General features: G+C 52.4%; 1 protein-coding gene across 3 annotated transcripts in view; it reads left to right on the top strand.

Annotated features, from left to right (window-relative positions):
• The first annotated feature begins 3024 nt into the window (after nt 1-3024).
• Nucleotides 3025-8343, top strand: part of SEMA6A (semaphorin 6A) — a 129429-nt gene continuing 124110 nt past the window's right edge. For all 3 annotated transcript variants that reach the window (XM_060143457.1, XM_060143456.1, XM_060143455.1), the window contains exon 1: nt 3025-3362. The gene's annotated coding sequence lies outside the window, so the exon portion shown is untranslated. The remainder of the gene's footprint in view (nt 3363-8343) is intronic.

Below are 8343 nucleotides of genomic sequence, written 5' to 3'. Positions count from 1 at the left end.
GCTGAATCCTCATTTACAAGTGAGTCCACTGCTCCAGAGAGATAAGGGACCGCCCCAAGGTCACCAGCTAGTAAGTTACCCTAACAACAGCTGGCTTCCAGAGACTAGGGCGTTGGTCACTCCACTTCATCCCACTTAACTACGAAACAGTCCAAGTTTCCTTCTAGTTCTAACACTTGGTGATTCTTTAACTCCCATTGGCTTTCTTCCCTGAAGGGACAGGGTGGATTGCAGACTTCAAAGGCTTTGAAAGGGCAGAAGTTTTACTGAAAACTTAAGGCAGGCTTCTGGGAGTGAGTCTGCAGCAGCGCACAGAAGGGGAAATGACATCATGAGGTTTCAGGGGGCAGCCTTCCCACAGGTGCTCCCCCGAGGGCTTGGGAGCGACACAACAGTTGGCTTTTCTGCCAGCTTCAGAAGCATCTCTCCCGGGCAGGTGGAAATGTAATCTCACCTGGTCAGGATGACGGGTGCCTAATTGGATGGTGAGGCTTCGGGATTTAGTCATTGCCAGGAAGATTCTGGGTGATATTTCTCAGCCGTGCGAAAATTAACTCAAAGTCTTTTCTTCTTGTATTCTCTAATTTTAAACTAGGTAAATTTAATCTCCTGCTTCTTGGCTCAGCGTTACTGCAAATTAAACATGCAAGTATTAATAATGAAAATAATTTCCCTTTAAAAACATATCCTGAAACTCGATGTGGGGCATTTCCAATACATCCATGAAACAAACAAAACAGTTTGTCTGTTTCTCCAAGGGAAGACGCTAAACCCGGAATTTAGTTCAGCCTGTGAAACAATTCGTTTGCTCTGACTAATCCTGCCAATTAAAGAACTTTTCCCAGACACAATTAGCATGTAAATCAGCGGCAGAGAAGGAAGACGGGGCCTCGGCGACCCGGCCGGGATGGAGACACCAGGCGGAGAACCCCAGGGACATCTTGGGCCCGACGTGCAGGCCGCGGGACCCCGCCGGGGACGCACGGACGAGCTCGGACTTAACGCCGAAATTTGGGCGTTAAATAGCGCAGCCGAGGATTGACCGGTGGCGGCCGGCCAGGGCCCCTCCCCGGGTCCCGACCAGATTCGAAAGGGACGTCCGCGAGCCAGTCCCCACCCGGACCGCGGGAGCGCGCAGCCAAGAGCGCCGCCCCCACGCCCCAGCCCCCTCTCGGAGCTGGCTCCGCGTGCCGCGGTGGCTGCGCGCGCACCTACGGCCGCAGCCCCCCAACCCCCCGCCGCCGCGGATCTGTAGCTGCTTTTGCCTGCGAAAGGTGGGGATAGCGGCCCCTGCTGGCACCTTTGGCAGACAGCAGGGAGACCGACGTTTTCCCGCTTACCCTTCTCACCTTTTCTAAACGGTTTGTGGAAAATGTATCTTATATATACATACACTGTTGTCGCGTGTGCACTTATTTTATTCTTCGTGAGCCCTCATTAGCAGATGTCTGTATGTAGTCTAGTTCCATGTAGGAACGGTAATTTTAAAAAAGGGGGGGTAGACTTATTAGTGGCCCTAGCCCCAATTAGGGAACAGGTACAGTCTCTACTGCATTTATATGACAGCATTCGGCCTAAGGGCGACTGAGACCCTGATCTGCTTCCCAATGCTTTTCTCGGCCGACCCCATGACTAGTAAGTAATGATCGGAGAACTGCTTGGCCGCCCCGTGTTACTTTCTTTAAAGGCTGTGGCTACGATCCAAACCAAGTGAGAAGCCCACTCGGGGAGCAACGTGCTACCGTGAGCAGTCTGCGGGGCAAGCAGGCGGGTAGCGCGCAGCGGCCGGGGGAGGGGGGACATCGTGTGGCCTGCCCAGTGGGCCCAAGCCTGTAACAGCAAGGCTTTTTTGGCGACTGAACTTTCAAGCGGAGGAGGAAGGCTGTGCCTGCCATTCTTCTTCTAATGGTAACAAAAGCGCCTTGAAAGAAGTTGAGATTTACTTATTCCATGAAGCTGTTGGATTCTCGTTGGAACTGTGTCTTATTTCTGAAGTTTACATAGTTATTTCTAAGAACAGTTTACACACTTTCTAACTTTAAAAGCAAATCTTCGTTAACAGCATCCTTTCCACTACAGTTTATTTGCTTACTTAACATGCTTTATTAACGTGTTGTGTTGTACGTACGTTAACTAATAGCTGTGTTCGTATCTTCGAAGTGTATTTTTAAGCGCACCGGATTCTATCCAATTCATCTGGGTGCGCAGAGTGTCCATCACTTCTGGAATCTACCTCTTGATACAGTAATCAGAATTAGAAAGGTTCGCCGTTCACTCACCCTCATCGTTTAAAACTTTTCCATTTAAGAAAATCGATGAAATCCTTTCTTGTGACTCGCTCCTGCACTACGTCTATTTTTATTAATTCTTCTGATTTGTCAGAGCTCAGCAATGCTGTCCGGGATTCTTTTTTTTTTTTTGCTAGAGCAAATGCGGGCCTGGGGGAGGCAAGGGCTGGCCTCCTGCCGGCATCGCCCCCGCGGGGACCTCGGCCGAGCGCGCGGGGGGCGGGCAGGGAATAGTGGTGGAAGGAAGCTGCGCTGGCCAGTCGATCCAAGGCTCCACCTGCGGCCAAACCGCGTAGGTTCTCCGTCTCTCCGCCTCGCTCGCTAGTGTTCGCACACATAGACCGCAGCTCTCCTTTGGGTCGGAGAAGACGCCTGCCAAAGGAGGCGGGGTTGCAGGAGGAGAGTCCGCTCTGCGCAATCCAGTCCGGGACTTGGCTCCGCCCCGGAGCGGCGGCCTCTCGAGTGACAGAGGAGTAGTGAGCCGCACGGGGTGAGGTTGCAGCCAACTCCGCTCCCCACGCACTCGGCTGTCCAGGCGCTCCGGACGCAGCAGCGGCGCTTCTCCGCGGGGCCGACCGCCCGCGATGTCCGCTTAGGAGCGGCGGCAGCGGCCAGCATTGCCACACCCGCGGCGTAGCGCTCCCAGCCGTGGAGCGGGGCTAGAGGGCGAACCCCTGCGCCAGCCCCCACCCCGCCCCCCCACCCTGAAATGACTTGTTAATCGGCGCAGACACTACCGAAGGGATTGCCGGAGTGGAATCCAAGTGGAATTTGGATTTGGAGAAGAGTTTCTTGAACATTTACTCCTTTCTTGTTGGTTTCTTTCTTTCTTTCTTCCTCTCCCTTTCTCCGCCTGTCATTGGAGATGAATACAGCGCGTTTGCATCCCAGAAAGTAGTCGCCGCGACTGTTACCCCAAAGAGACAAGCACACATGTAGGAATGACAAAGGCTTGCGGAGAGAGCGCAGCTCGCGGCCCGGAGAGATCCCCTCGATAATGGATTACTAAATGGGATACACGCTGTACCAGCCCGCTCCGAGCCCCGGCCGCCTGCCCGTCGATGCACCGAAAAGGTACGGCTGGGGCGCCCCGGCGCGCCCCACCTCCCGAGCGGCTCGGCTCCCTCCTGCGGGTCCCGGGGCCGCGGTCCGCACGCCCTGTCTCGGCTTTGTGGTGCTTGCGTTTTATTTTGTCTTGTGTCAGTCTCCCGAGCGTTGCCCGGCCCTGGGGGAGCAGTCACGAGCCCTGCCCGCTGCTCCTCTCCACCCGGCGCCCCAGAGACCGCCGGGCTCCGTGCTGCGAGCTTCCCCACCCGCGCTGCGCACACGCCAGGCGCCGCCCGGGACACCAACCGCGCGGATAGCTCCCTGGCCCTGGGATGTGTATGCAGTACCCGGGGGCTCGTCCTCACTTTCGGGCCAGCAGGCAGCAGAGAAGCCCTGAAAGGGTGAGATTCTCGGAAGTGCCCGGTCCTGGTGCGAAGGCAGGGGAAGGGGTTCTGCCCTCCAGGGCTGGAGGAGGTTGGGTAGAAGAGCGCTGTTTTCGCTTGGCACGAGGTTTGGGTTCAGGGGTTCCGCAGATACGGTGGGGAAGCAAAGAGAATCTTTTGTTGTCGGTGCGGGGTCTGGGCTGGGCTCAGTGGAGTGCGGGAAACTTGTAATGACCCTGGCACTCGCGCACCCTACCACTTGGTGACATCCCGGCTCCCTCAGACGCTAGCACCAGAGGTTCCGGGCTTTGTTTGCTCGAACGAGTGGCCTCCTCCCAGTGTGCCGCGGCGCCCCCGCCCTGGGTCCTATTCCCCGCCGCAGCTCCCTCCTGGGCGGCGAAGACAGCATCCGTCGCGTCTGTGTCCCCCTCAAGCACAGAACCCATCACGCCGGGACTGGCGCCCACTGTGCCGTCTTCCAGAATCTACGAGGTCCCTCTCTGGAAAGAAGGTGTCCCGGGAGGGGGAAGGGTGAGAAGACCAGGCAAGAGATGGCTCAGTGCTTGCTAACCAGACGACAGCTCTGCCCGGGCCCCAGGTTCTGGATTGTCCGGACTACTTGCTGCGTCTAGAGCGCTGCTTCGCTGGCAGTGGGGCGCTCGGGAGCAAGCCCGACAGTGCCCACCCACTCTGCACGACCCTGCTGGGATGGCAAGTGTCTCTTCCCCCAGATGCTCCGCTTTTTTCTCAGCTCCCCAGTGTGTTACACGGTGCAAAGCAGGATCCCGAGATCCGTTCCCTCCTCCCACGACCGTAACGGTACAGGGGGAGCCAGGGAACAGTATGGATTTGTGGGTATGGGGGAAGGAAACAGGACTCCTCTTTCCCGCTCCCTCGCCGCCCCTCCGCCCAGCGCCGCCTCCTTTTTTTCCAGCGCGGGGTCACTCGACCAGGCGCTTCTGGAAAGTTTCTCTGAAGGCCAGGGGTGGGGGGGCACTACAGAATTGGGGCTCAGCATGTGCAGCCCGCGGGAAGCGGAACCCCCAGGGAGGCGGGCGAACCGCCCAGGATACGTACGTCTAGGAGGTAGGAGCCGGCCCTTCGGAGAGTGCCACCCCGACCGGTGGTCAGCTTGGTTGGGGTCGTGGCGCTGCACTTGCTGGCCCAGTCTCTCAAGCAATTGAGCAAGGGGTGGGCGTGGGGAGGGGCGAGAAGGGGAAGTTCAGCGCAGCACTCAGGAAGCTGGTGCGGCCACTGTGGACAGCGGCTGGCGGGGCCACTGTGGACAGCGGCTGGCGCGCGGGTGCGTGTGGACACGGGCCCGGGCTGGCTGGCTCCAAGCTCAGCATCCCAGCCTCCTGCACCCCTCGCGCTGTTTTCCAGCCGGCGGGTGTTCAAGGAGGGGCAGAGCAGGAAATCAGGTGTGCGTGGAGCGGGGTAGGAATCGCTGTTTTCACGGCCAAGGCGAGCATTTCCAGGGGCCGCCTCTTGCCTGTACTGCAGGGGGCAGCCCCGCTACCAATCCCCATCGGTCCTTGGGAGAAAGGCGTCTGCTTTGGGAATGTGGTGGCCAGGGACGGCCACAGTGGGATCAGTCTCTGCCTAGGCTGGATGAAAATCAAGTTGCAATTGAATGTGATCCACGAAAGGTTTAAAACACAGGGGCGCGAAGACACTCATACAGACACACTCTCTCACATGTATGCCCGACTTTCTTTGCTTGGTATCTGAAAAGATGTTTAACCCTGTTACAGTGTTGTGCCAGCAGGTCTCAGGAAAGCTATTTAATGCCCCCCAGCGCCGGTTCTGAAGTCTTTCCGGGTACGAAGGTCGAGTGCCTTTGCCTTGCCTTCCTCTAATCCCGATAATTGTCTGGTCTTCCTTTCAACATACATCTTGGGCATTTGAAGTCCACAGTCAGCCACTCTCATGGCAGGGAGAAGATTGTTGGTTCCAGATAATATGAACCCTTTATGAAGGTTTTTCCCCCAAAGTAAAGATACTAGTGCACATTTCTGAATGAAAACATCTTCTTTTTTCACACTTTTTCCAAATGACTACCAGAGGTCAAGATTGCAAGTATTTTGCATGGTTTTTTGAATACCCTGTTTAGTCTGCATGGCGCAGTTTTTACAGTAAGCTTTGATTAAACTACTCCAGGCACGAAAGTTAATTATTAACCTAACCTTAAATACAACAGTGGCAACACTGTGTCTCCACCTATTAACCTAAACCATCTGTTAAAAAATAACTGCACTAATTATTTGAATTTGGTTTACCCATGCTTGTTTATATGGTGACTTTTATTCAACTCTTGAGTAACCCCCCACTCTCTGTTATTATTTTGGGTTTAGGACATTCTTAGATGAGGCACTTTGCAAACCAATCTGAAAGGAGAAATGAATGACCAACAGATTTAAACCTCTTTTTTGTGTTATGTCTTTTTTCAACTTGATATAAAGAGGCATTCTAGTTCATGTTTCTTATTTACACTGTTTGGTGACAATCTTCCCAAAGCGTTCTGTTTTGCAGTTATCACCGTTTAGAGATGGGCCACACTCTCATAATGCATATAACCACATATGTAAATGTTCAACGGACACCCAAAATCATGATCTCAGTAGCTACCTGCAGAATATACTTATTGGATAAAACATCTAAGTTGAAATAGGTTAAAAATTCATAAGAACCACTGTAGAAACTCAAGTAAATATTGAATGAATAAATGAAAGAAATAGTCCCAAACAGTTCACATTTCTCCACTTAGAATAGACCTAAGCTTTTTTTTCCCCTACAGTGAAAAAGAAAGTCTATGCCTTCAAGTAAGTGGTTATTGTAAAGTGGCAATAAGTGCAACTCTTTATTTACACACACAGAGACACACACACAAACACTCACCCCTAGAGTTCTTTCGAAGTCTAGTGAATGCTTTTCCCATCATTAAAGAAATATAGCATTTGCATTCTGAGGAGGTGGATAACATTGCCAAGTGTGTTGAATCAGAAGGATGGCAAGAATTAGGAAGACTGTTACATTCATTGAATAAAATTAAGAGACCCAAATTAAGAACTTGTATTAAATTCAAAATAAATCCTCATGCTTTAAAGGCAAATGGGCAGTTGCACTCCTTTATGAAATGGAAGGAAAAATACTGTTTTGGACAAGGAGGTAAGTCACATACTTCAGGGTGTGTACATAGTGCTTCAGCTCTTTTCTGAGCAGGACAAAAGAGTAATCACGGGAGAGAAAGTTTTTAGAACTAGATTTGCCAAGAGCTAATATATTCTCCCATCATATTTGTTTGCAGAAAGGAATCACAGAACAAGCCAAACTAATTGCAAATGCTTTAATTAGGCATCTGCCGTTTGCGACGGTGGAAAAGCCTGCACGTATCTCGACGCTGCCGCCCGCCCTGCACACACACTTTAAGTTTCGACAGTTCACTGCCCTCGTCCCACAGCGAGTGTTCCCTGGGTGTTCACATCTCCAGGGGAAGGGGAAACCTGGAAGCATCCTGCTGGGCCCTCCCATATCAGTGCCCCCCACTCTCTTGGGGTGCCCTGGAGCCAAGTTGTCTCTGAGAGATTTCTATTCCAGAGTGAAGGCTTTTCTCCTCTGCCTTAAAATGTGCTGTAAGAGCAACTGAGCTGTTCTCTGCTGGCAACCACACAATTGCCTCTTGGGGATATGGTAAGGTAGGGAAGGGAGGGAGGCATTTAATCCCTTTGAAATGGGCAAGTAAGATGTCATACCGCACAAACCTCAAGGGGAGAAGTGAGTTCGGGATACTTCTCAGCATGGGACTATTACAATATAGTTTATACACAAGGGTATCTTGCTTTGTGAAGCAGATGAGTTCTTGCAAACCTTTTTATTAGAATAATTCTAATTACACTAATGGAGAACGTCACACACAAGTATCAATACTTTGATGTTTCCCAAATTACCCCCTCAGCCCAGACCTCTCTCCTGGATCTGTGATATACACAATGCCTACAGGGGGTAGAATCTAGACATCTCAAACCCAAACGCTCCAAACACCTAGTTCTGGATCTTTCTCCTCCACACATGCTTTTCTTATCATCTTCTCCGTCTTGGCAAATGGCAATTCCATCCTTTGAGTTTGCTCACGCCAAAAAACTCAGGAGTCATCCTTGACTCTTCTCTTTCTGGTATCTGCATCCATTCTAGCTGCCATGTTGTTAGCCCCACCTTCAGAAAGCATGCAGACTCCCTCTAGGTCTTCCAGCTCAGTGGCCCTCACATTGGCCAAGCCATTGTCTCCTCCTGCTGGGGAACCTACTGTGTTAGGCTCCCAGCTAGTCTCCGGGCTTTGCTCTTGGCCCCCTACAGTCTTTTCTCAACACAGCAGCTGAAGTGATATAGTTTTTTTTACAGATCAGGTTACATGTGCTCAAATGCTTTCCCATCTTATTCCAGTCAAAGCCAGAGTTCTTTCTATGGCCTTCGTGGTTCCACATGATCTGCACTCGGGTCCCCACCTCTCTGACCTCCACTCCTCCTTGGGGTCACTTGACTGTGCTGGGCGTGCTCCCCCCGAGCCCCTTTGCAGGGTCTCTCTGCACTTGCCCTTTCAAGGCTTGGGGCGGTCCTCTGCCCAGAGA

This window comes from Lagenorhynchus albirostris, chromosome 3, assembly GCF_949774975.1.
Source record: "Lagenorhynchus albirostris chromosome 3, mLagAlb1.1, whole genome shotgun sequence".
NCBI classification, from domain to species: Eukaryota; Metazoa; Chordata; class Mammalia; order Artiodactyla; family Delphinidae; genus Lagenorhynchus; species Lagenorhynchus albirostris.
Note: the sequence above shows the minus strand (reverse complement) of the source record. Positions and strands in the feature narration are given on the sequence as shown.